Source organism: Microcaecilia unicolor, chromosome 14 (genome assembly GCF_901765095.1).
Source record: "Microcaecilia unicolor chromosome 14, aMicUni1.1, whole genome shotgun sequence".
Classification (NCBI taxonomy): domain Eukaryota; kingdom Metazoa; phylum Chordata; class Amphibia; order Gymnophiona; family Siphonopidae; genus Microcaecilia; species Microcaecilia unicolor.
This window is the reverse complement of record NC_044044.1, coordinates 5,438,421-5,466,019: the sequence shown is the minus strand read 5'-3', so window position 1 is coordinate 5,466,019 and position 27,599 is coordinate 5,438,421. Positions and strand designations below refer to the sequence as shown.

Genomic DNA, 27,599 nt, shown 5'->3' with positions numbered 1-27,599 from the left:
AGTTGAAGAAGAAATGTTTGAGTTAAAGAAGAAATAAACCCTGAAGAGTATGTTAAATGGCAACTAATAAAAGCTTTGGTTATAAGAAGCCTGGTGTTGGTGAACATTTGTGAAGGAAGCTAAGCAGGGTCAGCCCTGGCCAGGTCTTGGAAGGGTGACCAGTTTACAGTGGAAGCTGTTTCCATTTCAAGCTTTCTCTCAGTTTGATTAAGATCTCAAAAGTTAGGGTTGTTGGTACTTTGACCTGAAACAGTAGAGAGATAATCATACAAGTTCTCATGGGTACAGACCACCTGAATTATAGTAGAATATTTGCAAAGATTACTAATGACAATCTTATTACTGGGTTAGCTTCTAAGGGTTTATTTGAAACAGTCTCCTTAGAATTTAAACTATATAGAGAGGAAAGATCCTACTTTCTTTCTGAGAAATTATGAGAGAAGAATACAGTTATCTGGATAAGTGACATTATTTTATTCTGTGCTTGGTAACTTAAAGATTGGATTTAAAAGAGGAATTATAGGTTATTGATAAACACAAAATTTTAAAAAAGTTAAAAAGAACAAGCAAACTTTATTAACTAGTATTCATACCATTTTCCCCATAGTTTTAAAACTTGACCTTTCTGGCACAGCATTAACAGATAGACTATAGAAAGCACAGCAGGACCTAGTTCAGGCCTCATTCCCACCCACACTCCCCAGCTCCCACCCATCCCTACCTCAACTCTTTATTTATAGTCAATTTTCAATATAGTTTTAATTACATTTAATTAGTTCTGAGAAGTAAACATTAAATACATTATGTAATATACCATATAATCTTGAGTCTCTTTCTATTAAACAGCTCTACAAGATGCAATAGTGGTGCTATCCAGTCTTTCACACTGAGTGTCAAATGTATGAATATCTCCCAGTTGGTGAGAGTTTATATGTGTGTACTCAATGCAAAGAGCTCTTAGTTCTCAGAGAATGAGTCCGTTCTCTTGAGGCTATAGTAGCAGACTTGGGAGGAGCTGAGGGAGCTGGCACTTAGAGGAGGCCTACAGGAACATTGTAGAGGAGTCCCACTTCCAGTATGGCAATGCCTATGCTGCTTGTAGGAGAGAGGTCTTCTAAAAGGAGAGTATCACCCTGGTGAAACTGGAAGTAATCCTGTAGCCAGGACCAGCCCACCAGGGGATGCAATATCCTCTCACACCAAGGATGTGTCTCTAGGAGCTTCTGCCCTGGAGGAAAAGTCTAGGATGGCTATTATAGATGGTGATTTGATGATTAGGTACATAGCTGGGTGTCTGATGGACATGAGGATCACCTGGTCACTTGCCTGCCTGATGCGAAGGTGTCAGACCTCATGTAGCACCTAGATAGAATTTTAGATAGTTCTGGTACATGTCTTGGTACATGTGGGTACCAATGACATAGGAAAATATGGAATGAAGTTTCTAGAGGCCACATTTAGACTGTTAGATAGAAAGCTTAAATCCTTCTGGGGTAGGGTAGCATTTTCAAAAGTGCTCCCCATTCAATGCACAGAGCCAAAGAGACAGGCAGAGCTCTGGAGTCTCAATTTATGGATGAGGTGATAGTGCAGGGAGGAGGGTTTTAGATTTGTAAGAAACTGGGCAACATTCTGGGGAAGGGGGAACCTATTCTGGAATGGTGTGGGACCAGGCTGCTGTTATTGGATTTATTTGTGTAATTGGTATGTGTAGCATGGCGTAGTGTGAATTTAAAAAGGAGATAGAACAACTTTTAGACTAGAAACTGGGGGAAGGCCGACAGTCATTCAAAAGTGCATAGTTCAGAACAAGTTGTCTTTATTTATTTATTTATTTATTTATTTATTACTTTTGTAACAAACTTGTTCTGAACAAGTTGTCTTTCAAAGGTATGACCAAAACATAGGAAGACAGGGCATCCCAATAGCAAGGTTGCAATAGAGACTATATAATAGACCAGGAGGTGCAACTTTAGATCTGCAAGACCAGATAAAATATTTGGTACAGATGAAGCTACAACAGGGTATGTTGACATCTAAACAGGCTCAGTTTCTAGTTGAACAGCATCCGAGTTCAGTATTTGAACTTCTTTCCAAGTTTATTGACTGGTTTTTGCAAAATGAAGTGATGCAAGTACCTTCCTATTTAAAGGATTCTTCACATTTTTTATAGATATTAGATACTTATTCGGGATCAGTAAATACTGTTTGGATGGTCAAATTAGATGTTACATCAATATAAACTTAGATACCACAGCAAGATATTGGTGTTAGACATAGTTTAATGAAAGACCAGTGATGAGTGAGTACATAAAGCTTAGAGCAATGAAAGTTTTGAGCTTGAAGTTGCGCTGCTGAGGTCTATAAGTGAATAACGGAGTGAGTTTTTTGGATCCTAAGTGGCTGTGGATATATTTGATTACTTGAAGTGCAAGGCATAAAATCCAATAGGTTCTCTATTTTATTCCCTCTTTCATTCAAGGATAATTTCTGTCTCAGAAAATCACAGTTTTGTTGTTGTTTAACGTTTGAAACTTTTACATATGTAATTTTGATATATATTCAATTACCCATGGACCTGAAGGGAGAAATTATTTTTATACATTCTAGAAAGAAACTAAGGGGACCTTTTACTAAGCCACATAGAGGGGCATAATCGAATGGGGACGGCCATCTCTAAGGGCGCCCATCTCTAAGAATGTGCCGGTGAAGGGGCGCGGCTACCCGTATTATCAAAACAAGATGGGCGACCATCTTTCATGTTGATAATACAGTCGGGGATTCCCCAATCATGAAATTTAGGTCGACCTTAGAGATGGACGTCCTTAGGTCGTTTTTGAGATGGTCATCCCCGGTTTTCGGCGATAATGGAAACCGAGGACGCCATTTGGTTGTGGGAGAAGCCAGCATTCATAGTGCACTGATTCCACTGACATGCCAGGACACCAACCGGGCACCCTAGGGGGCACTGCAGTGGACTTCAAAAATTGTTCCCAGGTGCATAGCTCCCTTACCTTGTGTGCTGAGCCCCCCCACCCCCCCAAACCCACTCCCCACAACTGTACACCAGTACTGTAGCCCTAAGGGGTGAAGGGGGCACATATATGTGGGTACAGTGGGTTTCGGGTGGGTTTTGGAGGGCCCACATTTACCACTACAAATGTAGCAGGTGGGGGGGGGGGAATGGGCCTGGGTCTGCCTGCCTGAAGTACACTGCACCCACTACAACTGCTCCAGGGACCTGCATACTGCTGCAATGGACCTGAGTATGGTATTTGAGGCTGGCATAGAGGCTGGGAAAAAAGTATTTTAAAACTTTTTTTATGGTGGGAGGGGGTTAGTGACCACTGGGGGAGTAAGAGGAGGTCATCCCCAATTCCCTCCGGTAGTCATCTGGTCAGTTCGGGCACCTATTTGAGGCTTGGTCATGAAAAAAAATGGACCAAGTAAAGTCGTCCAAGTGCTCGTCAGGGACGCCCTTCTTTTTTCTGTTGTGGGCCGAGGACGCCCATCTCCTAAGCACGCCCCAGTCCTGCCTTCATTACACTGCCGACACACCCCAATGAACTTTGGTCGTCCCCACGACGGAAAAAAAACAGTTGAGGGTGCCCAAAATCAGCTTTCGATTATGCTGATTTGTGCGACCTTGAGAGAAGGACGCCCATCTCCCGATTTGTGTCGGAAGATGGGCGCCCTTCTCTTTCGAAAATTCACCTGATAGGTGCCTATGTGCATCCAACTCATGTCACTTTTGAACTACCGTCCAGCTACCATGTGGCCCCGGTGGTAATTTCATTGTTTACATTCATCCACTATGTGTGCAGGATAACTGATTTTATTTTCTGGCGTACAGCACTATCCGGGCGGTAATCAGCATTCTACGCTCATTGATGATTACTGCCCAGTCAACACGTGAGACCTTACCACTAAGTGAATGGGTAGTGGTAAGATCTCAGATCCAAAATGGACACACACCAATTTTCATTTTGCCACATGTCAATTTTCAGCCCCCAAAAAGGCATTTTTTACAGGTGCGCTGAAAAATGGATCTGCGCGCATCCAAAACATGAGCCTACACTAGCGCAGGCCATTTTTCACTGCACCTTAGTAAAAGGACCCCTAAAATCTTAAGAACTTTTATGCATTTGAAAGTAAATTTTATTAAACTTTTAAGGATAACAAATACACAATACAAGAACAATGTTTTCCGACTTTCATTCCATATGAGAAACTATATGATAAGACAGTTCTTATAAATGTATTGATAATGTAGAACAATAATACATATAATTGGATGAAAATTGAATAATGTTATGACAGTTCAAAAGTTTGAATTCAATGAATACAAATTCTCAAGAAATATGCTGATGAAATTAACAATGTACTTTAATGGAAGTTATATGAATAGTAAGTTAAAAAATGTAGAAGTAAATATTTTTAAAAAAATTGAATGTTTGTGCTCAGGTGGCTAGTTAGTTGGATCTGACTCCCAAAATTGTTGTAAAGGTGACCACATTTTATGATTAGATATGTGAAAATTACCAGTAGTGGCTGTACGATATTTGTGAATTTGTAAGACATTATTCCACCAAACATTTGTATTGTGAATTATCTTTCCAGCTGGATAGTGCATATTTAAGGGTGATTGCTATCAATATGTCAAAAAGTATAGATTTGTGAACATCTAAAGAATGATCTAATGTCAATGAACCAAAGATAAGCTTTTTAGGATTCATGGTTTCAGTAAAGTTGAATATGAATGAGATAACTTGTCATACTTTGGTCCAAAATAAATTGGCACAATGGCATTTGAACATTAAATGTAGAGAAGTACTTTGATGTTCATTGCAAGATCAACATAAGTTATCTTTCGACAGATCTCCAATCTTCATTTTTTTGAGGAGTCCATAAAATTATATTATGTAGAAAAAAAGAGATTACAGGAAGGTTGATAAAGAAATGGGTTTACTTATTTGAGCCCAAAAAGTATTCCACTGATGATTAGTGAGAGAAGAATGTATTTAGGATTACCATACTGAACAAAGACCTGTCTTCTTTAAAGGTTGATTTAGTTAAAAAAAAAAAAAAATTATAAAGTTGAGATGTGAACTGTCCTTTTTCGTGAACTGAGATGGTAATTTCAAGTAGGAAGGGTTGAAGTGTACATAGCGAACTTGGATAATGATTGAAACTCATAAAATGTAACTGTATTCAACAAAATTGTTGCTTTGGGTGTAATACAAATTGTCTTTGTAGCATTGGGAAAGGTTTCAATTTATTATCAATTAAGATTCCTTTATTAAACCATTCTTTCCAGAGTATCAGTTTATTATTCATTAAAATTGATGAATTATTCCAGATCATTGAATGAATGTTGAAATCATATGGAATTTCTATTAGTTTGTTTAACTTGAAAAGACAAGTAAAGGAAGAAGAGATTATGATATTACCCTTCAGAATATCTAATATTCTATTTATTTGAGGACCTATATTCAAAGCGATTTAAGAAGCAGTAGAGGCTCCTGCCTACTTAATTCCCTTGGGACCATTTAACCCCCAATGTTCAGCAGCACTAAATCAGGCAGTGCTGCTGAATATCACCTCTGACTATTCGCAAAAAAAGTGGGCAGGTCAGGTGGGGATGGTGTTGGGGAGGAGTCTGGGGTTATGAGGGGAATGGCAGTATGGAGTGCAGGCAACCCTGTCAGACTGTGCATCAAATGTTTCATAGTACTGAAACAAAGAGGGGCATTTTCAAAATGACGTCTAAATCCGACTTTGGATGTTTTGCAAAAAGTATCCAAAATATGAATAGGAAAGAAGGTCATTTTCAAAAAAAGAAAAAAAACATCTAGCTTTTGTTTTAAAAAAAAATACAAGGTTTTGTATTTGGATGTTTTGTTTTTTTGGTCCATTTTCAAACAAAAAAATGTCCAAGTTCAAAACACACAAAATCAAGCCATTGGGATGAAGGAGGACCAGCATTTTTATTAGACTGGTCCTCCAGACATCCCAGGAAAACAATAGGGCACCCTAAGGGGCACAACAGTGGACTTCATAAAATGCACCCAGGTACATATCTCACCACTGCTTCCTTATTTTGTCTGTTGAACCCCTCAAAACCCACTACCCCCAACAGTTCACCACTATCATAGCCCTTACGGGGTACAGTGGGTTTCTGGTGAGTTTTGGAGGGCTCACAGTTTCCTCCACAAGTGTAACAGGTAGGAAGAGGTAGGAGGCTGGGTCCACCTGTCTGCAGTGCACTTCACCCACCAATAGACTTCCAGGGACCTGCATGCTGTTCTAATGGACCTGAGTATAACATCTGAGGTTGGCATAGAGGCTGGCAAGTAATGTTTTTAATCACATTTTTTGGGGGTGGGTGGGAGTTAGTGACCACTAGGGGAGTAAGGGGAAGTCACCCCTGAATTCCTCCAGTGGTTATCTGGTCATTTCAAGCACCTTTTTGTGCCTTATTTTTTATAAAAACAGGTCTGGCTCAAAACATCTTAGTGTTAGTCTTGGACGGTTTTGTTCTGTTCCATTATGACTGAAAAACGTCTAAGTGTTAGGAACACCCAAATCACACCCTTAACATGCTCCTGACACACCCCTTTATGATTTGAATACACTTCTGACATACTTCATAGAAAAATGTCTAAAAATTAGTTTTGAAAATACCAATTTGGATGTTTTTGTGAGAAATGTCCAAATGCAGATTTATGCCACTTTTTGGATATTTTTCTCTTTTGAAAATGAACCCTTCCCTGGACATAGCATTCCCAGAAGCAGACTCCAAAAATATGCTTAAAACCGCTTTATTTCATCAGCAAAGCCAAGATATTTCTTCTTTCAGACACAGTCCTTGGTTACAGCACATATCACCCCTTGCCCCCCCCCCCCCCCCCCGGCCATAGTTTCTGGATACAATTTAAATCACTCACTGTTTCACCAGCATGGCAGTGTTCTGAACACAGTTCAAGTCACTCACTGTTTCCCCAGTATGGCACCACTTCTGGACACAGTTTAAATCACTCACTGCTTCCCCAGCATGGCATGACTTCTGGACACAGTTTAAATCACTCACTGCTTCCCCAGCATGGCATGACTTCTAGACACAGTTCAAATCACTAACTGATTCCCCAGCATGGCATGACTTCTGGACACAGTTCAAATCACTCACTGCTTCCCCAGCATGGCGTGACTTCTGGACACAGTTTAAACCACTCACTGCTTCCCCAGCATGACCAGGTTCCTGGACACAGTTCAAGTCACTACCTGTTTCTCCAGCCGGGTCTGACTTCTGGCCACAGCTGAAATCATTCACTGCTTTACAGCACAGCACCTCTCTCCCCCTTGAGTGAAACAGCTGCTTACTTTTCCTCCAAGCTTTCCCCAGCCTTGAAGAAGGTTTGTTATGAAGCCTTTCAACTTCTTCCCTTGTACCTGAGCTAGAGCAGCAATCTCCATGGGCTCACTTCCCCAGTCATCTTTGGCTTGGATCTCCTCTCCGACCTCTTTCTCCACCTCCCATTCCATGGGCTCCTCTCCCTTTATGGTCCCCAGCTGGTCATCTCCCTCCTGATTATTCATCCTCAGCCAATCCCCCTCCTCTCCCTTGGGATCCTGGGACTTGTAGCTCCCTTGCTGCTCCCTTTGCTTGCCCCCAGGGCTTTGCAGGGGTTCTTGGGAACTGTAGTCCTCCTCCCTTCTCCAGCTCTTGGGAAACTTAAGCCTCTTTGGGGGCGTGGCTTCCCAGCCCCTAGGATTCTGAGACTTGTAGTTGGAATCCCGGGTATGAAACCTACCCATCTTGCTCCTTTCCTGAATCCCTTCTTCCCTGACCCTCAGAGGTTCCTCACAAGGGGTAGCATTGTATACTAAGGAGAGCCTTAAATCAAATAGATTGAAAATTCTGCAGGAAAAAACACTTCTTGGAATCACTGTGGATTTAAATTTCATGTGTAAGGGGGGAAAGGTTAGTGATAGGAGTGTACTACCGTCCACCTGAACAGGATGAACAGACAGATGCAGAAATGTTAAAGGAAATTAGGGACGAAAACTAGGCAACACAATAATAATGGGTGATTTCAATTACCCCGATAATGACTGGGTAAATGTAACATCGGGGCATGCTAGGGAGGTAAAATTCCTTGATGAAATCAAGGACAGCTTTATGGAGCAGTTGGTACAGGAGCCGATGAGAGAAGGAAAAATTCTAGACCTAGTCCTTAGTGGAGCACATGATCTGGTGCGGGAGGTAATTGTGCTGGGGCCACTTGATAACAGTGATCATTATATGATCGGATTTGATATTAGCTTTGAAGTAAGTATACATAAGAAATCAAATATGTTAGCGTTTAACTTTAAAAAAGGAGACTTTGATAAAATGAGAAGAACGGTGAAAAAAAAAAAACTTAGAGGAGCAGCTGCGAGGGTCAAAAATTTACATCAGACATGGATGCTGTTCAAAAACACCATCCTGGAAGCCCAGGCCAAATATATTCCGTGTATTAAAAAAGGAGGACGGAAGACCAAACGACAGCCGGCATGGTTAAAAACTGAGGTGAAGGAAGCTATTAGAGCTAAAAGAAAATCCTTCAGAAAATGGAAGAAGGAACCGACTGAAAATAATAAGAAACGTCTCTGAGGACGTCTCGGCGAAGGGGCGGGGCAACCCGTATTATCGAAACAAGATGGGCGTCCATCTTTCGTTTCGATAATACGGTTGACCTTGTTTAAACCTCCTCGTCTAAACTTGTTTACTGAGTATCTTCACCAAAAAAGAATAAAGAATAAAATAAAGAAATAAAAGCAAAAATTCTGTATAATTTTTCTTTTTATTCAACTGCCATTTGGATGACAGGGCTATGCAAGAATATTACATAGGAAGCAAGTTAGGAACAATCTCATCAAATACAGAGATGAAGTTGCCTGTTAAGAAGTTGCTTGCTAATACAAATGTCTCCTTTCATATATACACATAATTCTGGCATCATCATACATTCCTTGCATTTCATTTAGCTCGTTACTAGTTTATCTCAAACCTTCTGGCGTCTAACTTTCTCTCCCCTTTTTTTCCCTTCTGCAGTACTATCAGACACCTGTTTCACATGTCTTGCCAACCTCTGTTCTTACTTTCATCTCATGGTCATGCTGTAGACATCCTGCCTCTACTCCCTTTTTACTCAGGGTTCTCAGTACATTCTTTATAAAGGTTATTATAATGTCAGATTTTCAGTGTCAGCTATTCCAGCTGCACTTCTGGAGTCCATTTTATATTTGTGACTCCATTTTGTCAGTTTTAATATATACAATCCTCCCTTGAACGCTGTATGCAGCGTTCACAATTTTTTTTGGCAAACACTATAGTATGTCTAGCATGTTTGAGCTCTATGGGGATATAGTATTTCTCATTACTCCCTTTCTAGAGGCCGTCATAGCTAGCATACAGTTTCTGTCAAGTGTTATTCATGATTAATCTTTGAATAGATTTTATTACATGCCATTCTTTCCTTTGTCTGTCCATGTCCTGGATATATGTTAACATGTTCCCTATGTGTTATCATAGTAGTATTTGTTATCTTTGTCATCATGTTCCCACATAGTTTCATACAGCATGGGATAAGACAAAGCAACAACAGTATTACAACTATGAAGACCATTGTGACTGAAACAAGACCCTTTAACCATGGGCTCAGGGATCCAAACCATCCGGTTATTGAATCCCACCAAGATGTGTCTAAAATTCCCCTATAATCACTCACTTCAATTCTTGCCAGTGAAAGGATGCACTGCATTGCATTTTTTACAATTATTGATTGATTTCTAATAAGTGAACAACACGATGTATCATTCACTATGCCGCACACTCCTCCAGATTGGGCTAACATAAAGTCAACCGCCATGCGTGTGTGCATTGCATATCTCGCTGTATCATCAATTTCCTCTTGAAGTGCTGTTATAGCTATATCTAATTCATGTGTTACAACATGTAATAGTGATTGTAAGCGTCTGATTGACATACCCATTTCAGCTGCAATAGCAGATCCTGCAAATGGAAGCCATCCAGTGGCTGACAAAGCATCTAAACGTGTCTTAGTCATAGGATAGGTACTGTTAATATAATCTAATGCTAATTGTAAAGCTTGGTCATCTCCTGTCAAAGCACTAAAGGAGGTACTAGAAACATCTCTTTTACGTCGTCTCTGACTATTAGAACTATGAGATGTGTCATTTAATGGAATAATCAAATCAAATAAATTTAGTTGAACAAGAGTGCAGAACTTATAACATGATGGAAGATAGGTGTACAGGATATTATCACATAACAAATAATCTCCCAACCGTAAAGACTATAGAGAAGTTAGGTTGTGATATAAAGCATATGTTTGAGAAAAAGGAAAAATAGGATTATTTAGTGCCTTAAGTGAAGAACACGCAGTAGGCATAGCAGTAATGGCTTGTATAGAAGAGGCATTAAATTGACATAATGAAAAGAAGAAAGTCAAATTTGTAAGAGTAAGGTTAGTAGAAGTCACATAAGAAGTTGTCAGTGTCCGGTTACAGAACATTTTGTTAGCACAAGCTATAGATGTTGCAGTCTGATTTATGACATAGGATCCTTGTAACACAGTCCAATTTCGAGATTGTATGTCATAAGTATAATTACATAAAACATTAGGCATCATACCCTGAAGTGAACTAGAGTTTATCAGACACCAATAGTTTAGTGCAGGAATGGTATGAGCAAACAAAGAAGGCAGGCGTTGAGCAGTAACATTGGTCCAATATTGTCTGTGTTCATGACCCCGACCCAAATAACAGGTACCATTACTGAAACAGTTATGAATACCTTGTAACTTAATCATAGAGTAAGGATGAACATGTGCTGGAATGGTAAGTACAGAAGTAACAAGTGGAGTGCAAACAATACAGTTAGTCAGATTAAGAGTCTTTGAGGCATGTTGAATTCTCTCAACATATGTATTGAGTCCATAAGTAAGTCCTACCAGCAAACAGATTACAAAAGCCTTCATAATCCTTTTTCACTGGTAATGTTGTTAATCAATGTTCTCTATTCTCTGGAGGTGCAATAGTGGTTTCTATTTCCTCAGGTAGTCCTAGATCATGAACCTTACGTATATCAGATAAATGTACCCAAGTAGTATGGTCTGATAATCTTGCTGTTGTATGAGTTAATTCCTTAATCTCAAATGGTCCTACATAGATAGGATCTTTCCAGGTTTTGTGTGTGAAATTCTTCCGAAGAACTTTCTGACCTACAGAAAAAGATGAACAAAAAGTCATGTTAGGAACTTCTTTAGATTTGGCTATTGCCATATCTCTTGTCAAATTTATTATTGGATTTATTTGTTTCCAATAGTTAGTCACTCCTTCATTATCGTTATTAATTTCTTCGACAGGTACCCCTCTGGGGTCTCGTCCTGTATGCAACTGGAAGGGTGAAATCTGTAGCTTTGTGCTAGGATGGGATCTTAATTGAAATATCGCCAATGGTAACACATCCATCCATGTATATTTCTTTTCCTTTCCTGCTAGTGCTTGCAAGAGCACACGTAATCTAGTCTTTAAAAGACCATTGTATCGTTCTACTAGGCCATTGGAAGTGGGCCTATACACTGCCACCCTTCGGTGCAGTATCCCACACAATTCAGTCATATCTTTGACCAAAGCGTTAACAAAATGAGTACCATTATCTGTAACAAGTTTCTGAGGACAGCCATGTGCTGGCAATATTCTCTGCAAAAAAGTTTCAATTACTACTTGTGCATTTTCCTTTTTACAGGGGAACGCTTCTACCCATTTTGTAAAAGCGTCCACCCAGACCAAGAGATACCTTTTACCTTTTACCGGTATTACCATATCTGTGAAATCCACATGCCATTCTACTCCGGGTCCGGTGGGAATTGGAATGGATCCGGGAGAAATAACTGGTCCCCTGTGTACTATATTTTTGGAACAAACTAAACAATTTAGTACAACTCTTGTGGCATAAGAAAGCATATTAGGATGCCAAAATGAAGCTTCCATTGCTTTACTCATGTCAGAAGCAGACAAATGTAATGTAACATGCCAATTATAGAAATTATTAATTAATTCTGAAGTACACATGCATATTTTTCCACTAGGATGTATCCATTTACTTTTGTCAGGGTGTGTTGTACAATCCAAATTCTGCCATTTCAATTTTTCAGTTTCAGTTGGTTTTTCTCGGGGTTGTGAGACATCTGGTGGATATGGTGTCTCAGTACACTGTATATGAGCACGGGTAATTACCATGGTAGAAAGTACCTCTTTAGCTGCCTTATCAGCTAGATCATTCCCTTTTGCTTCAAATGTCTGTTCTCCTGTATGGGCAGGAACCCAAACAATGGCTGTATGTAATCCTCTTCCTTCTCTATCACTCAAACAGTTTAACAATTGTTCCCACAAACTTTCATGTTTCAGGGGCTTTCCATTTGCTGTTAAAAATCCCCTTCTTTTCCATTTTAACAAATGATATTGCAATGAACTAACTACATATGAACTATCAGTATATATAGTCCCTTTCTTTTCTGTCCCTAATTGTTTCACAGCTTCTAGTACTGCTGTTAGTTCTGCTTCTTGAGCTGTTGTGCCTACTGGTAATCGTTTTTGAATCTTTTTACAAATTTCAGTGTTTCCTTGATTTGATTGAACCTTAAGTGCTGAAAATGAAGCATGCTCGCCTGTTTGTGCTCCATCAGTAAACCAAATGTCTCCTTTTCCTTCAAGAGGTTCAAATATAAGTAACCGAAAAACTGGAATATCCTTTAACCCATCTAGATGTTCCTGAGTCTCTTGTTCTAATTTAAATAATGCATCCATTCGTTTAGTATTTTCTTTAGTCAATGGCTGGGTACGAACATCTTGTCCTATTAATATGGCCTGATATTTTCCAAATCTCGTACTAGTTAATGCTATCTGGCTAGTAGACAGCAAGTTGTGGACTGTATGGTCAGAATGAATAATGATAGGACCGAAAGGCATAACTGCTCTCCATTTCTCAACGGCCGCAACTGCGGCTACCAGGAAACGAGGAATGTTCTCCATTCCCCTTTCTACTGGACTAAAGGTTCCTGATAAAAATGATACAGGTGACACAAAGGTGTCTTGTTGATTTACCATTGCTGCCCAAGTAGTACCCATATCTTTAATCCATAAATGTATCTCTTCTTTGGGGTCTACTGTGGTTAATGGATTATATGATACTAAATGTTTTACTAACAATTGTATAATAACAATATCACTCTGGGTAAGCTGAATATGAGTCTTATGCGGTGTGCCAGCCGGTACACGCAAGTGTCGATATAGTGGGCTAACTAATTGAGAATAATTAGGGATCCATTGTCTACAATAATTAAGAGAGCCCAGCAATCCTCTCAATTGTGTAAGTGTCTTTGGCAATGGGGATTTCAAAATTTCTGTTAGGGCTTCTCGTGTTATAACCTTAGCTTTACTTGAAACTGTTTGCCCTAGGAAGGTAACTTCTTCCCTGCACACAAAGCACTTATTTCGATTACACTTATAACCCTTTGATAGTAATTGATAAAACAGCGCCACTGTCCATGAAAGACATTCCTCCCTTGTGGATGCAGATAATAAAATATCATCCACATACACGAACAGAGACACAGTGTCAGGTAACAATTGTTTAAATGATTTCAAGTCTTCTGTTATCTGCTTAAAGAAAACAGATGGACTTTCGGTATATCCCTGTGGCATTCTTGTCCAACGATACGCTTTATTGTCTAAGGTAAATGAGGTTAAATCTCGTGATTCCTCTGCTAAAGGAATGGCAAAGAAAGCATTTGACAAGTCTATAACCGAATTAAATGCATAGATAGGCTGTGATTGTAATAATGTCAAAGGATTTGGACATACTGGAAACTGAGCTTTTACCAAATCATTCAAACCTCGTAAATCATGAACAATTCTTACGTCACCATGTGGTTTAGGAACTGGAAAAAGAGGTGTATTATACGGTGAATTTGATGGTTCTATGATATTATGTTTCAACAATTTATCAATATGCTGCAAAGTTTTGGATAATAATTGCGGCCTTATAGGGTATGGTGGCCAGACAGGACCATCACCCTCATGTTTAAGGCGAATCACATGGGGCTCCATTTTAGCTAATCCATAGGGATCATCAGATGTGCTCCATAAATCTGCTGGTAATCTTTGCATCACCTGCATACCCTCATCATCCTCGTCAACATAAAACATATCTTGTACAACTGAAATCAGCAAACTTTGTTTACATCTGGGAAATTTTAAAGTAAGTCCTAACTGTGAAAGTAAATCTCGGCCACATAAATTTACAGGACAATTTTCTGCCAACACAAAATCAATAATTCCCTTCCTGTTCATTTCCCTCATATTAGGTCCAGATGCTTTTAAAGTTACTTCAGTGGGCACAGTAACACGCTTATCCTGCTTTTTTCCTTCAAATCCTACCAATGTGTCTATCCTTTTGCTTAAGGGTACACCCCTAACTCTAGTACTCAATACTGATCTAGTGGCTCCGGTGTCAATTAAAAAGGACATAGGAATCTTTTCAGGCCCTACAAACAATGTGATAAAGGGTTCTTGGTTGGACAAAGAAAAAGTAAAATCATCATTTCCCTCTTCGGTTAGTCAGTAAACATCTTCCTCATCTTTCTCCTGTTCCCATAAAGGGAATTGTTGGAGTGGTATATTCTGCTGATTCTGAGTTTCTGGAATCGCATTTTGTGTCTGTACAAATGGATTGTTAGACCCTATCATTTGCCCTAAGTTCTGGGGCATCTGTGTTAACTGCTGAGGCTGACTAATAGGATTTGGCACTATTGGAAATGCTGGCTGTCTTGCTGGACATTCATTCGCATAATGTCCCCAATTTTGACATACCCAACATTGAACGTTAGCTCGTCTGTTGGGAGAGGGTTGACTAAAACCCCTTCCTCTATTCCCTCTTCCTCGTCCCATACCTCTACCACGATTATTCTGATTATAAGGTTGTTGATATCCCTGTTGGTATGGTGCCGGAGGATAAGCTTGACTTTGATTTTGACCAGGAGGTGTTATATAATAAATAGGTTGCTGTACCTTAGTGGGTCGTTGTATTTTCTTATCCTCTATCTCTTTTATCTGCATGGCCAGCAACTTATCTGATAATTTTTGTTGTTCCTTTGCTGGTGTTTCTATCATTTTTATATGTATAGCACTGAAATGTAACAATGTAGCTCGAATTTCAGGCCATGGCTTGGTTGCTAAAGCCACCACATTGTCTAAGTTCCTTCTCATACTCATGGGTAGTGTCACTAGAAATAAATGCAGAAAAATAGCAGAGGCCGGAGCAACGTCAGGGTCGTCTCCGGTCTGAGCCTTATAAATCTGCATGCATTTCATCAAGTGAGTAGTAAAATCTTCCTTTCCGTTCCATTTGGTAGTAGTAATGGCTGAAAAATCTATCTCAGTGGGGTACATAATTTGTAATGCGGCTGTCAACTCTCGCCTAGCATTCCCTACTAAGGCTGCACCATCTTGGGTGTGGTTCAATATTGCAGGGTTCTGTGACTGCACGGCAAGTTGTGCCAGACTAACGCCGGCAGCAGAACAAAATGCTTTAAAATCACCAACTGCTAATTGTGTTCCTGCTGTTAGTGTATCCATTTGCTCTAACCAAATTCGTGCCCCTTTCTGAATATTTGGTAATTTATTAATCATGGTACTGATATCAACTGGATTATATGGTTTATAGACTTCCAATCTCCGTCCTACTGGATCAGTGCGTGTAAATATAGGATACGCACTCTTAACCACGGATTGGTCTTTATTTGTCTCAGCCCCATCTTGCTCTTCTGCCTGCAATAAACCTCTCCATAAATTGAGTCCCTCCAATATTTCTATTTGATTTGACCAATCAATTCCCTTCGTTTGGACCTTGTTTATTAATTTATCAACCTCAGCCAGACTAGTCGGTCCTTTCACATTAGTGGGTAAACGTGTGTTTTCTTCTGAAAAGGTCTGGACTACAGTATCCCAAAATGCATACCCAAAGCGATTTTTATATGACATTGGTATGCGAAAAATCAATCCTTTAAAGAAACAATCTTTATCTGCTGACCATCGTTCGATCGTATCTTCTCCTGGAATCTCTCCCTTTTCCTTATCCTCCTTTTTCTTACTAGTTTTAGGTCTAGTGACAGGGTCTCGTAACTCCTCGCCTTCTGTATTATCCTTCTTTAACATTTCAACATTCCCTTTCATCGTAAACGTGCCTTTCATTTCAACATCCGCCCTCTGTCTATTTTTACTTTTCTTATCCTTTTTCCTTGTCTTGGGAATGGATGTTTGGGTTTTATCTCCGCTATCAGTGTCATGGTCTGAATCAGTCTCATTATTAGAACAATCTGTTTCTATGACAATCTGCTTTGGTTGTTTAGACTTGGGTTTCGGTTTAGACCCCCAAGGTTCATAACCCGCAGCTGTCCTGTCAGCAACCGTGGCTTCAGCTTGTATTTGAGATAAATCTTTTAAATTTGGATATATACCTGGTGTGTCCAACTGACCAGCACCCTCATATGGAGGTGGTGCGGATGGAGTAACAGATTGGAAAGGGGAGATCCCCTGCCTTTCCCTTTCTCGCTCTGCCACAAAAGCTTTATTTTGGCATTGCTGTTTATCATAGTGCCACATGTCAGCAGTTACTGTAAATAGATTCCAAACATGTAAATGCTTTTTCAAGGAATCCTTAGTCTTATTATCTTGGAGGTATTTAAGCAACTGCCATAGTATAGGTTTTTCAAAGGAGCCATGCTCTGGCCAACCTAGAAATGAATTCTTCTTGCTATATGTTAACCATTTTTTATGTAAATCTTTAATGCGCTTTTCATCAAAAGGAAAAGCGGCTATAACATGTTGCACAGGAGTAAATGTGCTAGAACTATCTACAAACAAGGTATATTTAGATTCAGAATCCTGTGCAGGTACTTCTATGTCAATGTTAATGTTAGCCATTTTACAGCAGGTACAATAATATTGTAAATAATATCCAATAATAAACAATAAAAGAAAATATAAACAAAAAAGCGGGAAGAAAGAAAGCAGCGTTAAAACGTGAAGAAAAGAGTTAAGAATGACGTCACTATTTTATACTCACCGTCCGTTGGTATCGGAAGATTGCAGTGGACCTCTCACGAGCTGATCAGTATCGTAAGACCGGGACACCTTAATGCAAAAATCAAACCAAAAATAATGGCTGTGCGTGCACGGTCCTGCCGCGGTCGCCAATTGTTTAAACCTCCTCGTCTAAACTTGTTTACTGAGTATCTTCACCAAAAAAGAATAAAGAATAAAATAAAGAAATAAAAGCAAAAATTCTGTATAATTTTTCTTTTTATTCAACTGCCATTTGGATGACAGGGCTATGCAAGAATATTACATAGGAAGCAAGTTAGGAACAATCTCATCAAATACAGAGATGAAGTTGCCTGTTAAGAAGTTGCTTGCTAATACAAATGTCTCCTTTCATATATACACATAATTCTGGCATCATCATACATTCCTTGCATTTCATTTAGCTCGTTACTAGTTTATCTCAAACCTTCTGGCGTCTAACTTTCTCTCCCCTTTTTTTCCCTTCTGCAGTACTATCAGACACCTGTTTCACATGTCTTGCCAACCTCTGTTCTTACTTTCATCTCATGGTCATGCTGTAGACATCCTGCCTCTACTCCCTTTTTACTCAGGGTTCTCAGTACATTCTTTATAAAGGTTATTATAATGTCAGATTTTCAGTGTCAGCTATTCCAGCTGCACTTCTGGAGTCCATTTTATATTTGTGACTCCATTTTGTCAGTTTTAATATATACAACCTAAATGTTGAGATCGCCGACCTTAGAGATGGGCGCCCTCAGTTTTTGCTGATAATGGAAACCGAGGACGCCCATCTCCAAAACGACCAAATCCAAGCCCTTTGATCGTGAGAGGAACAAGCATTCGTAGTGCACTGGTCCTCCTCACATGCCAGGACACCAACCAGGCACCCTAGGGGGCACTGCAGTGGACTTCACAAATTGCTCCCAAGTCCATAGTTCCCTTACCTTGTGTGCTGAGCCCCCCAAACCCCACTCCCCACAACTGTACACCACTGCCATAGCCCTTATGAAGGTGGCACCTAAATGTGGGTACAGTGGGTTTTGAGGGGGTTTGGAGGGCTCAACATTTACCACCACAAGTGTAAGAGGTAGGGGGGATGGGCCTGGGTCCGCCTGCATGAAGTTCACTGCACCCACTAAAAACTGCTCCCCGATTCCCTCCGGTGGTCATCTTGTCAATTCGGGCAACTTTTCAAGATTTGGTCATGGAAAAAAGGGACCAGGTAAAGTCAGACAAATGTTCATCAGGGACGCCCTTCTTTTTTCCATTATCGGCCAAGGACACCCATCTGTTAAGCACACCTCCGACACGTCCCTGGGAACTTTGGTCATCTCTGCAACGGAAAGCAATTGAGGACGTCCAAAATTGGCTTTCGATTATGCCGATTTGGGCGAACTTGCGAGAAAGACGCCCATTTCCCGATTTGTGTCGGAAGATAGGCGCCCTTCTCTTTCGAAAATTCACCAGAAAGTCAACATGGGGTCTATGCTGGGACCGCTGCTATTTAACATATTTATAAATTACCTAAAGATGGGAGTAACTAGTGAAGTAATTAAATTTGCTGATGACACAAAGTTATTCAAAGTCATTAAATCACGGGAGGATTGTGAAAAATTACAAGAGGACCTTATGAGCCTGGGAGACTGGGCGTCTAAATGGTAAATGACGTTTAATGTGAGCAAGTGCAAAGTGATGCATGTGGGAAAGAGGAATCCGAATTACAGCTACGTCATGCAAGGTTCCACATTAGGAGTCACAGACCAAGAAAGGTATCTAGGTGTCGTCGTTGATGATACGTTGAAACCTGCTTAGTGTGCTGCTGCGTCTAAGAAAGCAAATAGAATGTTAGGTATTTTTTGGAAAGCAATGGAACACAAAAATGAGGATATTATAATGCCTTTGTATCGCTCCATGGTGCGACCGCACCTCGAATATTGTGTTCAATTCTGGTCGCCGCATCTCAAAAAAGATATGGAGGGGCATAATCGAACGGTGCCGGCCAAATAGATGGCTGGTTATCTTCGGGGCTGGCTCTGCAAAATGGCAGAGCCAGCCGTATTTTTGAAATACGGTTGGGGCCGGCTAAATCGATTGCCGGGTTTAGAGGCCGGCTTCATTTTTCAGCTATAATGGAAACCGGGCCCGGCCATCTCTATCCCGGCGAAATGCAATCCCTTTGGTCATGGGAGGAGCCAGCATTTGTAGTGCACTGGCCACCCTGACATGCCAGGACACCAACCGGGCACCCTAGGGGGCACTTTTAAAAATTAAAAAATAAAAATAGCTCCCAGGTGCATAGCTCCCTTACCTTGGGTGCTGAGCCCCCCAAATCCCCCCAAAAAACCTGTGTTTCCTATACTATAGGCATTGGTAAACAATATTCTCCAGATATCCTTTTTTCCCATTTCTATAAAGGAATTTGATGTCTTACATTCCTGAGGGCTATTAATGACGTTGTGACATTTTCACCCATCCCCAACAAATTTAGTTTAAATCTCTCTTCAGTACATTAGCTAGCCTGTTTTGAAAGACACTTTGATAGAAGGACACCATCTCTGCTCAGTAGCTCTTGGAAAATCATCCCATGGTCTAGGAAACTGAAGTGCTCGAGTTGACACCATCCACACAGCCACTCATTCAGTTCCAGGATGCAAGATTCCCTCATTTGGCATTTACCACCAATAGAAATAATGAATGAGAACAATGCCAGTGCACCCAACTGCTTCACTCTCAGTCCCAGAGCCAAGAAGTCATGTTTGATACATTCAGTGGGATGCCTAGCAGTATCATTTGTGCCAACATGGATGAATAGCATAGGATAATGGTCAGGTTGCTCACACCCTTTACAAAAGTGTGCTTAGCACTGATTTTTTTTTCCAGCACTTAATTTAGAGCACCATTTATAGAATCCAGCCTTCTTTAGATAACTATATTGTTTTGCTGTCCTAACTATATCAAGATATGCTATCTGGAATCACCATTAAAAATTGCCACTTACTGAGTAACTTCTATCTCTGTGTCTACTCTGTCCCCAGACCACCCCAACACTATCTTAATAGTACTGAGGTGGTCTGTATTCAGCAACACTATCCTAGCAGCTGAACATCATTTAACCAGGTAGGAGCCTCCCATTCCTGGATATATTACGTTAGTGACTTTTTACTAAAGCTTAGCATGTATTAAATCCTGAAATGTATATTTTATGCCTATAGCCCTTCCAACCATAGCAATCCCCCAATGGTTCACCTTCCTGATGCACCCCACCCCAATTGTGATCCCACCCAATGGTACCCCCTTCAGGAAATCCTCCCCTTTTATGGGAGGCTGCCCTCTGCTCCCTCACATGTGAGCATGTGCCTGTGGTTCCCTCCCCCTAAAGCAACTATTCTTCCATAGCCAAACCATCATTATAACCCCCCTTGCAGGTACACCCCCAACACAAACATACACACTGACACATACACTGATGCTATCTCTGGTTTTATAGGGGCTCACTGGGGTCTACTGGGGTGGGGTTTTGTAATGTTATTTTTATGGCTTTTAATTTTGTTGTTTATAATTTATTGTACATCATTCTGATGTTAGACAAAAGACTGATAATACAAATTAAATATTAGATGTATTTCTTATTGTCCTGATTTTGGAAGAACCCCCAGTGTTTCATTTTTTGCATGTGAAAGCCCATATAGGTATTCTGCTGTTTGGCTTTCAAAATCAGTTTCTCTCTTTTTAGCTTTATATTAATGAGATCAAATGTCTATAGAGAATGTTGTTGATAATCCATTAGGGAGCAAAATAAAACAAACACAATTTGAATTGATCGTCCTTTGAGCATCTGGGACTGCAGTTGGGTCCCAGATGCTTTGACATCTTTATAGACATGGCTGAGCTAAACTTTAATAGACAGTATCACGGTGGACTCTATCTTTTTTTGCATTGGTGTCATTGTGCTACTGTTACTTTGACCAAAATACATCTACTGCCCAATTCCTAACTTTTTATAGAATCAAAAGAGAGTATCAAATTCAGCATTCTGTCATAGTAAACTCACATTCTAAGTAAAATTATGGCTACAGAAATTGAGTCAAGCTGTTCCCTGATTCTCTGGGGGAAATTGATTCTGATGTGACAGAGGATGGAGTGAGGCAGAGACATCATATCAGATCATCCCTTAGTTCCTCTTTTCATGTTCCTATACCTCAGAAACAAACAGCACAACTTTTACACAGCAACTGTATCAAAAAAGTAAGTCACAGATTATCTTCAATATAATTCAATGTTTTATAAGTATGCAGATATGTATCAAACTCTGTCAGGAACCAAGTAAGCATTCTGAGCAGCATTCCTCTGTTATTCAAGATATCAGGTTTTATGCATTGTTTCACTGAGCATGAAAAGAAAATGCAATTTGCTCTTTCTGAGTGGAATCAAGTTCAGTTAACCCCTGATGAATTTCGAGATGTCGGGTTTATCCAAGTCATAGTAGACTAAAATGCATATTTTCAAAGTTCCATAGATTACTCAAGTAACTTAGACTTACAAAGTTACTTGAGTAATCAGTGGAACTTTGTAAGTCTAAGTGCTTTGAAAAGGAGCACCTATGGCTCTTATTTTAGAAGCGCCATTTGTATTCTGAACATCTGAAAACCTGACTTTAGACATCCATATTGCATGGAAACTCAAATCTAAAGTTAGGATATGTCCTTGTAGCAAGTAGGTATGGTCTGGGTGTGTTTTGGGTAGAAATAGATAGGAGTCAAAATATGGATGCCCAACTCTGATTTCAGAAGGGGAACGGATGTTTACAGGTATGTCCTAAAAGATAGACATCAGTATATAAACCTTGGCTTGGCCACTGTTGGAAACAAGATACTGGGTTAGATGAGCCATTGGTCTGGCCCAGTATGGCTATTATTATGTTCTTAACCTCACCATGTAAAATCTTAAAAACCATAACCTCCATTTTAAATTGGACCTTAGCGTCAACTGGCAACCAATGTAATTTAGATATATATTGAGATAAAGAATCAAACCTGCCTACAGAAAAAAATCAGTCTGATTGCAGCATTCTGTAAATGCCTCAAGGAAGCTTTTGCACAACCAGAAAAGACTACATTACATTAGTCAATTTTGAACAATATATGAGATTGCACAATAAGCCTAGATAAAGATGTATTCAAATATTTTTAATAGTTCATTATTTTTAAACACATAAAAAGATTCCTTAATCACCAAATTAATATGAGACATCATCATAAGGGTACTGTCAACTCCAAGAACTCTGGAGGAATTCTCATGTCATTGCATGCTGTTAAAACCTGAGAAAAAACATAAAAAACAATGTGTGATTTTCATTTGCTGATAATAGTGCACACTCTTTTGAAAGAGGACAACATAATTTATCAAAAGGGACACACTCTTTGTTGATAGTGCACCATGGCATATGCTCGACCCATCATGCATGCGTGAACACTGTGGATGTGCATGTTATCAGAATAAATGTGTGTGCTATAGGAGAAAGGGTGCACACTCAGGACTAAATTTTATAAATGGCACCCAAATGTGGGCATTGTTTATAGAACAGTGCTTAGCCCCAGGATCTGCACCCAATTTTAGGCATGAGGATTTACACCAACTGAAACCTGATGTAAATCCTCATTCCTAAATTAGATGCAGACCTACCAAATTTTATAACATTATACGCAATTTTTAAGAACACCCCTGATCTTCCCATGTCACTCCCATGGTCACACCCACTTCTGGATCCATGCGTAAAATTTACGTACATATCCTTATAGAATCCCAACTAGGAAGATGCATGTTAATTTTAATTCTTTCCAATAAGCACCAAAAATGTCTTATTAGAGCCCAAGTGTTACCAATTAGCTGCTCATTTTTCAATTGAGCTGCACACAGAATTATAGAATATGCCCAATGCATGCAAAGTTTGGGTGCACAATTTTGGGCACCATATACAGAATCTGGGGCTCAGTGACTTGTTCCTGAGATGAAAAAAATGACCAATTGGCCAATGAAAATGACTGAAACAAACATCCCCAGACGCAGTATGGAAAATGACACAAAATAAAAATGTTATGGCTTCCCATCCCTAATGACTAAATGGTACAGAGTACTGAAATACAGATTTCTAACTTCAGCTATAATAATATACATTATTTGTTTATTTTTGCTTTACATTTCAACAGATTAGCAGCTTGAATTTATGGAGAAGAGAGATGGTACATTGCTTAAAGAATTCACCCTCCTGGGATTCTCAGACAATTCTTACCTGCAGTTCCTCATTTCTGTGATAGTATTATTGATGTTCCTGATCTCGATGCTGGGAAATTCAATGTTCTTAATGCTAATTTGTGTCAACTCTAACCTGCAGAAGCCAATGTACTTTTTTCTCAGTAATCTTTCCTCCTTAGATATCTGTATCACCTCAGCCAGTCTCTCTACCATGTTGAATCATCTTACTACAGGAAATAAATTGATTTCTTTCTCGACATAAGTACATAAGTAGTGCCATACTGGGAAAGACCAAAGGTCCATCTAGCCCAGCATCCTGTCACCGACAGTGGCCAATCCAGGTCAAGGGCACCTGGCACGCTCCCCAAACGTAAAAACATTCCAGACAAGTTATACCTAAAAATGCGGAATTTTTCCAAGTCCATTTAATAGCGGTCTATGGACTTGTCCTTTAGGAATCTATCTAACCCCTTTTTAAACTCCGTCAAGCTAACCGCCCGTACCACGTTCTCCGGCAATGAATTCCAGAGTCTAATTACACGTTGGGTGAAGAAAAATTTTCTCGGATTCGTTTTAAATTTACCACACTGTAGCTTCAACTCATGCCCTCTAGTCCTAGTATTTTTGGATAGCGTGAACAGTCGCTTCACATCCACCCGATCCATTCCACTCATTATTTTATACACTTCTATCATATCTCCCCTCAGCCGTCTCTTCTCCAAGCTGAAAAGCCCTAGCCTTCTCAGCCTCTCTTCATAGGAAAGTCGTCCCATCCCCACTATCATGTCACAACTCTATTTTTTCATATCTTTTACAAGCACTGAATTCTTCCTTCTAACCACCATGGCCTACGATCGCTACATAGCAATCTGTCACCCACTGCATTACATGCTTGTCATGAATAAGAGACTCTGTGGCCTGCTGACAGCTGCCTCTTGGACGCTTGGCTTCCTGGATATGATTCCACAGGTGGTTTTGACATCTCAGTTCTCTTTCTGCATGACCAATGAGATTAACCATTTCTTCTGTGACCTTACAGCCCTTATGAAGATCTCCTGCAGCGACACAAGCAGTCTTGAGATGGTAATATTCACAGAGGGGGTAATTGTGGGACTTGCCCCCTTTCTATTAACTCTCACATCTTATATTTACATCATTTCCGCCATCCTGAAAATTCAGTCCACTGAAGGAAGACTCAGAGCTTTCTCTACTTGCTCCTCCCACCTCACGGTTGTTCTCCTTTTCTATGGGACCACTATCTGTATTTATGTGAGGCCAACCTCAATGTACTCTCTAAATGAGAACAAGCTGTTCTCCCTGCTCTACACAGCTCTGATTCCAATGTTAAACCCTATAGTTTATAGTCTGAGAAATCAAGAAGTAAAAAATGCCCTTAAAAAGTTCAGATGTAGGAAATATAGGAGGTAATAGTCAGCCCACAGTGATCAGTGTTGTTTTTTCTTAAGCCACTAACAGTTATAGGTTGAATTAAGCCCAGATATTCAATACTGGGCCATGTCCAGGCTCTGACATTAAATATCTGGAAGTTAACCAGGTACTAGTCAATATTCACATTGGTGTGCAGTTAGCACAAAGGATAAAGGTAGACGGCCTTTTTTCTGGCTTAACTTTATACATGTATTTAATTGGTTAGCAGACTGAATATTGCCACTGACTGGTCGAGTGCTGGCACTTTCTAAGTTCCGCCCCTGGACATCCATGGTATTGCCCAGATTCCACTTGAGCAGTTAAAGTTGCTATTCATCAACACAGCATACTTGAGTGCTGATGAGCAGTGGCGTAGCCACAGGTGGGCCTGGGTGGGCCCACCCAGTTTGGACTCAGGCCCACCCAAAGTTGTGACAATTTTGCTGTGGCTGGTGGGGATCCCCAAACCTTGCCAGCTGAAGATTTTCTCTCCTTGGGTAGCTAGCACTCTTCCAAATGTCAGCCAGAAGTATTTGCCTTAAGCTGACGCTGAGTGGAGGAGTAGCCTAGTGGTTAGTGCAGTGGACTTTGATCCTGGGGAACTGAGTTCGATTCCCACTGCAGCTCCTTGTGACTCTGGGCAAGTCACTTAACCCTCCATTGCCCCTGGTACAAAATAAGTACCTGAATATATGTAAACCGCTTTGAATGTAATTGCAAAAACCTCAGAAAGGCAGTATATCAAGTCCCATTTCCCTTCCCTTCCCTTCTGCACATGCTCAGTTTTCACACATTCAAAAGCACTGAGCATGCATGGCCTGCAGGCAGCAGCCTCAGTTTGAGGCAAGTACTACCAGCTGCTGTTTGGAAGAGAGCTGACTGCTGGAGGAGGAAATCTTCAGTATTTAATATAAACAGACATCATTGAAAATATTATACTAGTATAGGAGAACAAAATAACGTGATTTTTTTTCTTTATAAATAATTTCTGTAAGCTTTTACAGCTCCAGTATACCCAGTGCTAATAAGACAGCAGATGTAAGTTCTCAAATTGGACATATTTCAAACACTAAAATGAAAATAAAATGATTTTTTTTCTACCTTTGGTGACTTTGTTTTTCTTTCCATATTGGTCCCAGTCTCTGATTCTGCTGCTCTCTATCTGTTCCCTTAACTCCGTTTCCAGGGCTTCCTTTCCATTAATTTTTTTACTTTCCGCCTTTTTTCTTCATTTCTTGTCCTACATCCGTAAGTAAAAGCTGTCCACTGGATCCAGCTTCTGCCTATTTTCTTCATCCATGTGCAGTTTTTCTCCTCTCTTCCTTTTCCCTCATCTCATCTCATTCCTCACTCTTCCCTCCACACCAACCATGTCCAGCATTTCTTCTCTCACCCTTCCCTCTCCGCCATCCATACCCACCCAGCGATTCCCTTGGCTCCCCTGCCCCCCCTCCAGGCATCTATCCCTCTCTCCCTGAGCCCTGCCCTCCCATGCTCCTCTGTCCCCTCCATTCATCCCTATCCAGCAATTCCTCTCTCTCCCTGAGCCCTGCCCTCCCATCCATGCTCCTCTGTCCCCTGCCCCCTCCATTCATCCCTATCCAGCAATTCCCCTCTCTCCCTGAGCCCTACCATCCATGTCCAGATGGTCCTCTCTCACTTGCCCTCCTGCTCCCATGTCCAACTGCCTGCCTGCCCGCCCTGGCGCCCTCTTCTCCCCCCAAGGATCCTTTTTCTTTTATTTTAAATTTACCTGACCTCCGAGTCCGACCGCATGGGCAGCAGCGTCACTGAAAGCGCTCCCCTCCCGAGTCCTGACGTCTCTATCAGAAGCTTCCTGATTTGAACGAATAAGGAAGCTTCTGCTAGAGACGTCGGGACTCGGGAGGGGAGCACTTCCAGGGACGCTGCTGCCCATTCGGTCGGACTCGGACGGAGGTTAGGTAAATTTAAAATAAAAGAAAAAGGATCCTTGGGGGGAGAAGAGGGCGCCAGGGCAGGCAGATAAGTGGCGGTAAGCATGGTGCGGCGGCGCCCTCCAGAGGTTGGCGCCCCCCCTGCCATGCTTACCTTGCTTACTGTGTCGGACCGGCCCTGCGGCTCCAGCACACCACGCCCCTGGGGGACTGAGAGGAAGTGCAGGGCAAAAAAAAGATGCCGGTACGCCGTACCGTTGCTTACCGGCACAAAAAAAGCACTGACTTAAATGAAGACTTCTTTGGTCTCCTCTCTTCTAGAATATCATATATTCAGTTACCAACTGATTTTGAAATGGCGATGCCAAAAAAAGCCTCCTCTCTTGTAAAATATCGTATGTTCAGTTATCAACTGATACTGAACATACAATATTTTAAAAGAGAGGAGGCTTTTTTTTGGCTTCGCCATTTCAAAATCGGTTGGTAACTGAATATATGATATTCTAGAAGAGAGGAGACCAAAGTAGTCTTCGTTTAAGTAAAATATCAACAGTGTATGTCCATACACTAGATCATCCGAGATTGTTCAAGATCCCTGAGGCAGGCCTTAGGGCCGAAACACGGCCGTATAGGGTTGGAACTGGAACCTGAGGGGGCTGAAAAGAGGGGCAGGTGGAGGCTGGGGCGATTCACTGGACATGGATGGGCGGGGAGGTTAAGAGGCAAAGAAGAATCGCTGGACATGGAGGGGAGGGCAGATGAGAGAGGAGAGATCACTGGATATGGGTGGTTAGGGGAGGGCAGAGGAGAATC

At 40.7% G+C, this 27,599-nt stretch overlaps 1 protein-coding gene and 1 long non-coding RNA gene across 3 annotated transcripts in view; one reads left to right on the top strand and one right to left on the bottom strand.

The window, feature by feature from the left end:
- The window catches only part of LOC115457550 (olfactory receptor 1C1-like), a 42,197-nt gene extending 18,633 nt beyond the window's left edge, over window positions 1-23,564 (bottom strand). Inside the window, exons 1-2 of one of the 2 annotated variants that reach the window (XM_030187005.1) lie at window positions 23,480-23,564; window positions 22,423-22,508 (exon numbers count right to left, since the gene is read on the bottom strand). The gene's annotated coding sequence lies outside the window, so the exon portion shown is untranslated. The remainder of the gene's footprint in view (window positions 1-22,422; window positions 22,509-23,479) is intronic. The other variant, XM_030187006.1, reaches the window with a different exon arrangement.
- On the top strand, window positions 87-18,129 carry LOC115457577. The gene is made up of 3 exons (XR_003939980.1): window positions 87-168; window positions 1,260-1,262; window positions 18,119-18,129. It is a non-coding gene; the product is annotated as an uncharacterized LOC115457577 (long non-coding RNA).
- Window positions 23,565-27,599: the final 4,035 nt, after the last annotated feature.